An 8548-nucleotide genomic window follows, 5' to 3' on the forward strand; every position below is an offset into this window, starting at 1 on the left:
GCCAGCATTATTAGCTGCTGAGATTGAATTCACAGGCAAGCAGGAGAACAGCAAACAGCAGTCACAACATACACGCATATATGGAAAGTCAAAATTAAATTCTGGGCTTTTAACACGGCAGCGTTAAGGAGCTTGTTTTATGTGCTAAAATCACGAGCAGCATGTCAGGCACACCGTGGTGGGAGATTATGGAATAGCTTGGCCACTTTGGACTTCTTTAACATGCTCCCAAGCAATGAAACACAAGTGCTTGTGCATTCCGCCACCATCGGTAGATGCCTGCTACTGATAGCATGAATGCATGAGCTAAGTAGCAACATCAAAACCACTAAGCACTAGCAAGTCAGTGATAACAAGGCAAAATCTGTGTGAAAGTGGAAGCAAAGACTGCATGTACATAGGAAACTACACATCCTGATGTTAACTCTGATGTGAAATCAGTGTTTGACGAAAGTGCAGAAAAGGTACATTCTGTGCAGACCAAAAGTTGGAAAAGAACTACGTGTAAGCTGTTCATTGGTGTGCTACTTTGTGTGAAAGTGCTTAGAAAGTCACTGCAAAGTTCCCTGGGCAAAGCAACAGGCCCTCACTATACCTGTATTTGTGAAGCGAGAAGTTGTGAATAAATTGCTGTTGTACAAACTAGTGAGCACATGAAATTTCACTACGATTGCCTTTATTGCAATGACCACTCAGACAACATATAAAAATGCTACACTGCATTTTTCAATACATGAAAGGTTAACAATCTTGTCACAAATTTCTGGCTTAGGGATCAATGCCAGGAGCAGTTGGCTGTGCATTACATCTTATCCCATGTGGGGTCAAACACCCATGTCTGATCGTGTTAAACATGGGACAAAACATAAATGGGCTTCTTGACTAGTTTGCATGATCATTTGCATGAACTTCCTTTAACCCTGTAAAACCCAGTGTATCATATATGATACATTAAAAATAATGCCTCAAAAGAGGTAATAAGCCCGTCAAATCTTCATGGAAAAGCCATTATTGCATATTTAACATGTTATAATGAAGTTACACTGAGTTATTCATTTAATGAAATTAATTAATTAATTTTAATTAAGAGTAATTAAGTTATGCTCGAAATAAAATTTCACCCTTTTTTTTCTTAAAATGAACTCTACAAGAACAGTAATTATGCTGAGTGTTTTTTCAGAATTTTTCTGAAGGCAGAACGCCTCTTGGGCATTACAGGGTTAAGTGAGCACTGAATAAGCAGAACAAAATTTATTGCTACAATGCCTGCATCAAGCATGGTTGCACGCATTTATTTGATGCCCTTTTGTGGACATTTTGTACAGCTTGCAGCACATCCCTTAAGAAAAAGAAAGGAACACATTCAAGTTTTAAACACACAACATAAACTGCCTTCACACTGATATGCTAAAAATAAATAAAAATGATGCATTATTTTTGTACTCAAATGACCGGTTTCTGCAAACGTGTATTGCACAATCAAGAGCATGCATGCTACACTGCATGTTTCAATACATGAAATGTTAACAATCTTGTCACAAAATTCTGGCTTAGGGATCAATGCCAGGAGCAGTTGGCTGTGCATTACATCTTATCCCATGTGGGGTCAAGCACCCATGTCTGATCGTGTTAAACATGGGACAAAACATTAATGGGCTTCTTTGACTAGTTTGCATGATCATTTGCATGAACTTTCTTTAACGGAGCACTGAATAAGCAGAACACATTTATTGCTACAATGCCTACATCAAGCATGGTTGCACGCGTTTATTCGATGCCCGTTTGTGGACATTTTGTGGACAGCTTGCACCACATCCCTTAACAAAAAAAGGAACACATTAAAGTTTCAAACACACAACACAGACCGCCTTCGCACTGTGATATGCTAAAAATAAATAAAAATGGTGCATTATTTTTGTACTCAAATGACAGGTTTATGCAAACATGTGTTGCACAATCAAGAGCAAGCATGGTACTAGAAGCAAATTACAGTTCGAGCATGAATTCCTATAATGAAAGATGTGCCAAGCAACATTAAGAGAAGAGACTGGCTATTAGCTCTCCCCTCAGCCTTAATATAACACAGATGCAACCAGCAAAATCACTTGTGGCTGTGATCTCATGTCACTGGTGTTTCCTTTAATGAATTGCGCTCTATCAGCTGGTCTGCTGAACATAAGAAAAGTACAAGGTGTAGCAAAGCCAAGTTATGGTAGTAACATTACATGTATACCTCAGGCTATTTATAACCAGTGACATCCGCACTTGAAAAAGTAAGTCGTCGTATTAATACGCAGTGGCAGTAAAGGGCATCACTCTTAGTTCATTAAGTACTACCTTGTTCTACTTCCTCCTGTTCTGCTTGTGCTAAAGTTTGTCGTCAATACATGCTAACCGTCTCGTCAGTGCACGCTCATGAATACTGCCTTGTGCTTTGCAAATGCAGACACATCAGTAGCACCAGTGGTTTACATGAAAAGGCTTTTGCAAAAAGACATCAAATTTCAGTGCCAGCTCTGCTTGCAGCCATTTAAAGGTTTTGTTGTACACTACTGCATGCAATGCAAATTTCTAGGCTATGTACAAAGTTTTGTTGTGGTGCCTCATCTCATGAACATTTGACTATACCTATAAGTAATAAAAAACTTCAGCACTAAAAGCTTGTGCACTTTTTACTGCTTATCACAGCTTATGCCTCTCCGTCATACAACATTCTCACTGTACCAAATGAAGATTATGTGGCAAAAGATATTGCCTAAAAAAGTACACCTTTCAATTACATCTTCAAAATAAGGTTGCGAGAAAGGCACAGAGTTATGTTCTCTGTCTCATTGACATAAACAAACATGTCGGTTGCACTAAAGCTCGTAGCTCCCACTGCACCTGTGCTTGACAGAAGTAGCGGCTTGTGTGCTCTATGTACCTGGTGCCACCTTCACAACGTCTTTCTGACTTAATAACTTTCTCTATGCTCTTGGGGCATTTCACCTCCAGAAGTCTTGGTGGGCAGCAAGCACACGTCACAACACCGTCAGGGCTTGCACCAATGAATGGCTTGTCCTGGAGCACGAATAGGCCACATTCTTGAATACAAAGATTATTGTGATGATGATTTTGTTCCAAATAGCAGGTCTTAGCAGTTGGCTCAAGAGTGATGCCTCTCTGCATGTTTCCCGTCTTTGCACATTTTTCTCGCATTAACTGTTTCAACAGAGGGCGCACATCATGAGGCCCCATTTTTTCCCAAACAGTATGCACTCTTGTGAAAACATTGTGGGCCACCGATGCAGTTATCATACCACTGCGGTGCTCCAGCCAGAAATTGTTGGTGCTCTGCCCTCTCGTAGCACGTTCTATTTTCTCAATGTCATCAGAACCACGCATCTTCTAGAAAACATCTTCTACCGACACCTCTGTAGCCCGGTTTGCAAGCTCCCTAATAGCTGTCTTCAATGTCCTTGGCCCAGTTGTGGCATGTCCTTGTTTTTCTTCTTGCAGGACTGTTCTAGCTGTAAAATCTAAATAAATAACACCTTCATCAAAGTTTGTTTTGTACAAGAGCTGTCAATTTCTGCAAATTTGATCAACAATGTGATAATGAAATGCTGAATGCAACTAAAAGTCCTCATTGCAGCTGCTTATCATGGTATTGCTCAAATGACGTTGTTAGTTGAGCTCACTCATGGACAATTTGGGGCAATGTAAGCAAATTTTCAAAGTTCAAATAAGAACAGACAAACTTGATATCACATATGTGAAAACATACTAGTGGCTTACACACCACATTTGCATGATGACTGCAATGCCTAATCAACCTGTAGATAATTTAAGTACTTTAGCTGATGTCATAACATAACTGGTGAAAAGGATGTTCTACCGATCTTGTCATTAGCGTGTGAGCGGCACTACACTGGCTTACACTCTGTGAATGAGTTCTTGAGCACATACATCTGTAGGTTTGGCTGCTACTGACGGCTAGTTGTGTTTTTATTCACATTCATTTGCCTTTACTTTTATCATCCCTACACTTCAATAAAAAACTATGAATAACTTTCACTGTATTGTGCATCCTTCATTATCTGCTGGCTTCATACAATTATGACTACAAGAAATGGGCTAAGCAGCTACTCTTCTAATTCATGGCTGTTATTGCTGGCTTCATACAATTATGACTACAAGAAATGGGCTAAGCAGCTACTCTTCTAATTCATGGCTGTTATTTCATGTTCTTTATGGCTGCAGAAGGTTCTGACCTCATAATTAGTGGCGCATAACAATGTAGCACATAACTCATAAGAGGTTTACTTTTAAAATTGAATAATTTTTCAGATTACAAAGACAGGCATGAGGTGGCCTTCATATTTATGCAACAGATGTACGAGATTTTTTTCGCAAGTGTGTATATATATATATATATATATATATATATATATATACATATTATAAGATTCATTCCTGACTGAATAAGTGAAAAGCATATTTTCATAATGCTTACTTTTTGTAGTTAGCCCTCCACTGCAGCTACCAAAGAGGCCCTGCACGTTTAAGATAGTCCTACAGCTATTGTGCACACCCAACGAAACTGTCAATGGGTTTTCACCTTCAGCACTCTACTGAGGTAAATGAGCTGCACATTCAATCTTACTATGCAATACTTGACTGATGAAACTCAAGAAAAAAGAAAGACGTTTACGACTTCCTGTAACTTCCATATCACACTAAGAAAATGTAATGCAAATAACCAAGTTGTCATTTAGAACTGCATTTTTTGTTTTTTTATTGCCCCCCAATTTTTTTGACACACTATTAACAACTTATTTTGTTTCCATTTAAACTTTATATTTAAGCATAGTGTGTGTGTTCAAAGTATTGTGTGTGCGAAATATTTCTCCAAACAATCAGTTGGGCAAGTGAGGAGATAATCAGTTTGAATAAAAGGACCAGAAGCTAAGTTGACTAAAAAGGCAACTAAAACAAATCCATATGTCAATATCACCCATTTTCTTTGTATTATTCACCATTTCAAATGTTACGTACCATACTATGAATACAACCGACATGTCAGTGGGTGAATAAAAGAGAAAACAATGGTGCTAATTAGTGGCTAGAGTAGTGTTTTCTTTGCATGGACAGGATACGCCTTGTTTCATTAAATGTACATCATGCAAATTGCTATGTAAGGCAGGCACCTACAGAGTCGGCAGTATTTCTTTTAAATCTGGGTGCATATTCATATGCTTTATAATGTTATGCAATTGAATGAAGATTGCCCCGCCACGGTGGTCAAGTGGTTATGGCGCTCGGCTGGTGACCCGAAGGCCGCGGGATTGAATCCCGGCTGCGGGGGCTGCATTTTCGATGGAGGAGAAAATGTTTGAGGCCCACGTACTTAGATGTAGGTGCACGTTAAAGAACCCTAGGTGGTGGAAATTTCCAGAGCCCTCCACTACGGCGTATCTCATAATCATATCGTGGTTTTGGGGCGTTAAACCCCAGATATTATTAATTGAATGATCACAATAAAAACCAAACAAGTGCAGCTTAATTCTCTATTACGCAGTATTAGTCATTATGGGTACTGCTTTACAATCCGTCAACTGCATGAGTGCTTCCAAATGTTTCCAGATAGTTTAAAGTCGGTTCAGAGCTGAGAAATGCACTTTTAATGAGACGTTCAAGGCTCTTTCTACATTTCCATCACTGTCTTGTTAGAGGCACTTCACATGAAATTACCACATAAACAAGAAAACGGACAATCACTTCATTACAACGACTGAATTCACGTCACATATTTTCAATTAGCTATCCTGCAGAGTATAAAAAACTGATATCTTGTTTCTTTGTATGCTGCAACACAGTAAGACTGCCGGTATGCACAAGCAATACATAGAATTCTTTTGACAATTCGCAATCTACATTGTAAATCTCAACTTTACAAAAGAGTTTTAATTGCAGTAAGTATGATATACCTTATGTTCCTTCTTTACGTGCAACCAAAACTGCACTTACACGTGGTAGCTTGTTCAAGGTGCATTTGGGCAGGTGAAACATAAGGAAGACCTTGAAGTAGTCTGTTCAGGATGTCACCCTTGATTTCCGGGGGCTGCTTCATTTTCATCTGCAACAGAATATACACGTGTGATACAAACAAATTCGTAAAGCCAATGCCTGCTGCAAAATTTCATCCATCTCACTTTGCTAAACTTACATGCAGATGAAATGAAATCGAGAATTTCACGAAATCTCGTCTGGTCGGGATGTAATGGCATTGTAGAAAGAAAAAGACAGGACGCCGACCAAGGAGGTGTCAAAAATATAATTTTATTATATTTTTGACACCTCCTTGGTCGGCGTCCTGTCTTTTTCTTTCTACAATTACATGCAGATGACTGAAATACATGCATATGACTCAAATAAAAACCTTGATATTGCGGCAATAACGTGATTTTCATGATGCGGTGCTGCTGTTTGGCATGAGAAAAACAGAAACACACACTTGGCAGCAATAAGTTTCAGTGCCTAAGAACAGTGCTGCAGCGCTGCAAGCAAGCACTACTACATCATTATAATAAGGCTTTATTTCTTCTGTAACGTTACAGAAAGGTGGCAAGAGCAAAAGGCACCAAGGCCTGACAGAGGCTCCTGCTCCGTTCACGAATTTGGCTGCAGCGAACAGATTATTTGTACAATAAAGACATCTGGTACATTACCATATTACAATATAACAAAATATAACAGCAAATGACACGAAGCAATAACACATTTGTAGAAGTTGAACATATTGCCCGATTCAGTTATACATCGCTAACATCAGTAGCATTCCAGTAAAACATACTTTGAGATAATTAGTGGAATTAGAAGGAAGTTATTTATGTTCAATTTTGTTTTCAATTAGCAATGATTTAAACGAACTCTTAGGAAGTGTATTGAAATCAGTAAATTCTGGACGATTTAGCAATGCCGGGATTTGATAACCAATGTGCTGTTTGCCATAATGGGTTCTTGTCCGCGTGGTTCGGATAAGTGTCTTACGAAGCTGATAATGAGCTTGCGCTTGTGGCTCATATGCGATGGGCAGTTTATTAGCTTTTATGTGTTGCAATAATTTATAATAATAAATCTGAGAGGCCTTCAGTAGGTCATATCGCAGAAACAAAGGTTCTGAACTCAAGTGTTGCGGCTTCCCGTGGTAATTTTCGAAAAATCTGAGCACCCTTTTTTGTAAAATAATGAGTTTCTTATAATTCTGGGTATAGGTAGTGCCCCATACTAGTGTCACGTGGTCGTGACGTCGACGAAGACAGCGGTCGGCGTCTGCAGGATGAAACTGTTTATTTGGCCGAACTTGTGGCCGGAAAATGAGAACTAGAACTACAGCAATACACGCTGTACAATGATAGCGGCGAACAGGGCGTCGTCCGTCGATCAACTGACAAGCGGTGAAGCGCGTCGGCATTTAAACATGTGCCGTCGAATATTCCAGCATTATCGCTGGACTTGAACTTGAAAACTTGAATTCTAGAATAGGCTCGAGTGTGCGCGTCTTGCGCGCAATCTTAACAAAACGATCTACAATGATCGCGAAGCCTCTCGAACAATGAGGCGCGGTTTGCGCTGAGCGTTGCTGACAGTCTTTGTGGGCGAGCAACGAATAAACCAAAAGTGATAATAAGAAACGCCCGTGGCAATGCCCCCCTCTGAAAAAGCATCGTCCCGATGCCTAAAACAGAACAGGCCAATGCATGCAACAATAAATAACAAGAATAAAGCAACAAAGTACAATAAACAATAAGCACAAGCAAGAAAGTACAATAAAAACCCGCATTTCCCCGAAGGGGAGTATGAGGAAGTGCGAAGCACGGGGTGATGCTATGAGGGGGCGCGCGCGACTAAACTGCACAGCCGAGCGAACGAGACGGCAGCGAGAGAGCACGCGCCAGCCGACCCACGGAGGTCTGGCCGTTTTTAAGTGCAAAGCACTTTTACTGATGATGATGATCTGTCTTCCGAACTCGCTCCAAAGAACCCGCAACGCGTTCAACTTGTTGGCGGCGTTGCGCACGCCCGAGATGGGGCTCAGGTTGTTGTCGAACCACAGTCGATCGCACACCGCGCAGCTATATCCGAAGCTGTGGTCCAGGAAGTCTCGCTGGAAGTGCGCGTCCGGCCGATCGAATTCGAGGGCCCGCGCTCGCTCACGCATCGCGCGTCCCCGCGCCAGATCGGCTTCGGGGTGCTCGGCTCGCTTCGCACGCTTTCGTTCGGCGTCTCGCCGCCGGCCTTCATCACCACAGGCAATGCGCGGGGCGCGCGCAGCCACGAAGCGGAGGGCGGAGCGCGCGCAGTCACGTGGGGCGTGACGTCGCTGCGCCGTTGCTACAGACGCTCCTCTCCGCTCCTCGCGCCGTTGCTATGGGACGGCGGATTCAGGGTCGCTTATAAAGTGCATTCGCACTTAATAAAGCAAAATGACAGTCCTCAGATTCGCTAACGCGTGTAATATGGTTTGAGGCGCACGACATGGACGACTTCAGGTCGTGCACGGCGC

The sequence above is a fragment of the Rhipicephalus sanguineus genome, chromosome 1 (assembly GCF_013339695.2).
Source record: "Rhipicephalus sanguineus isolate Rsan-2018 chromosome 1, BIME_Rsan_1.4, whole genome shotgun sequence".
In the NCBI taxonomy this organism is placed as follows: domain Eukaryota; kingdom Metazoa; phylum Arthropoda; class Arachnida; order Ixodida; family Ixodidae; genus Rhipicephalus; species Rhipicephalus sanguineus.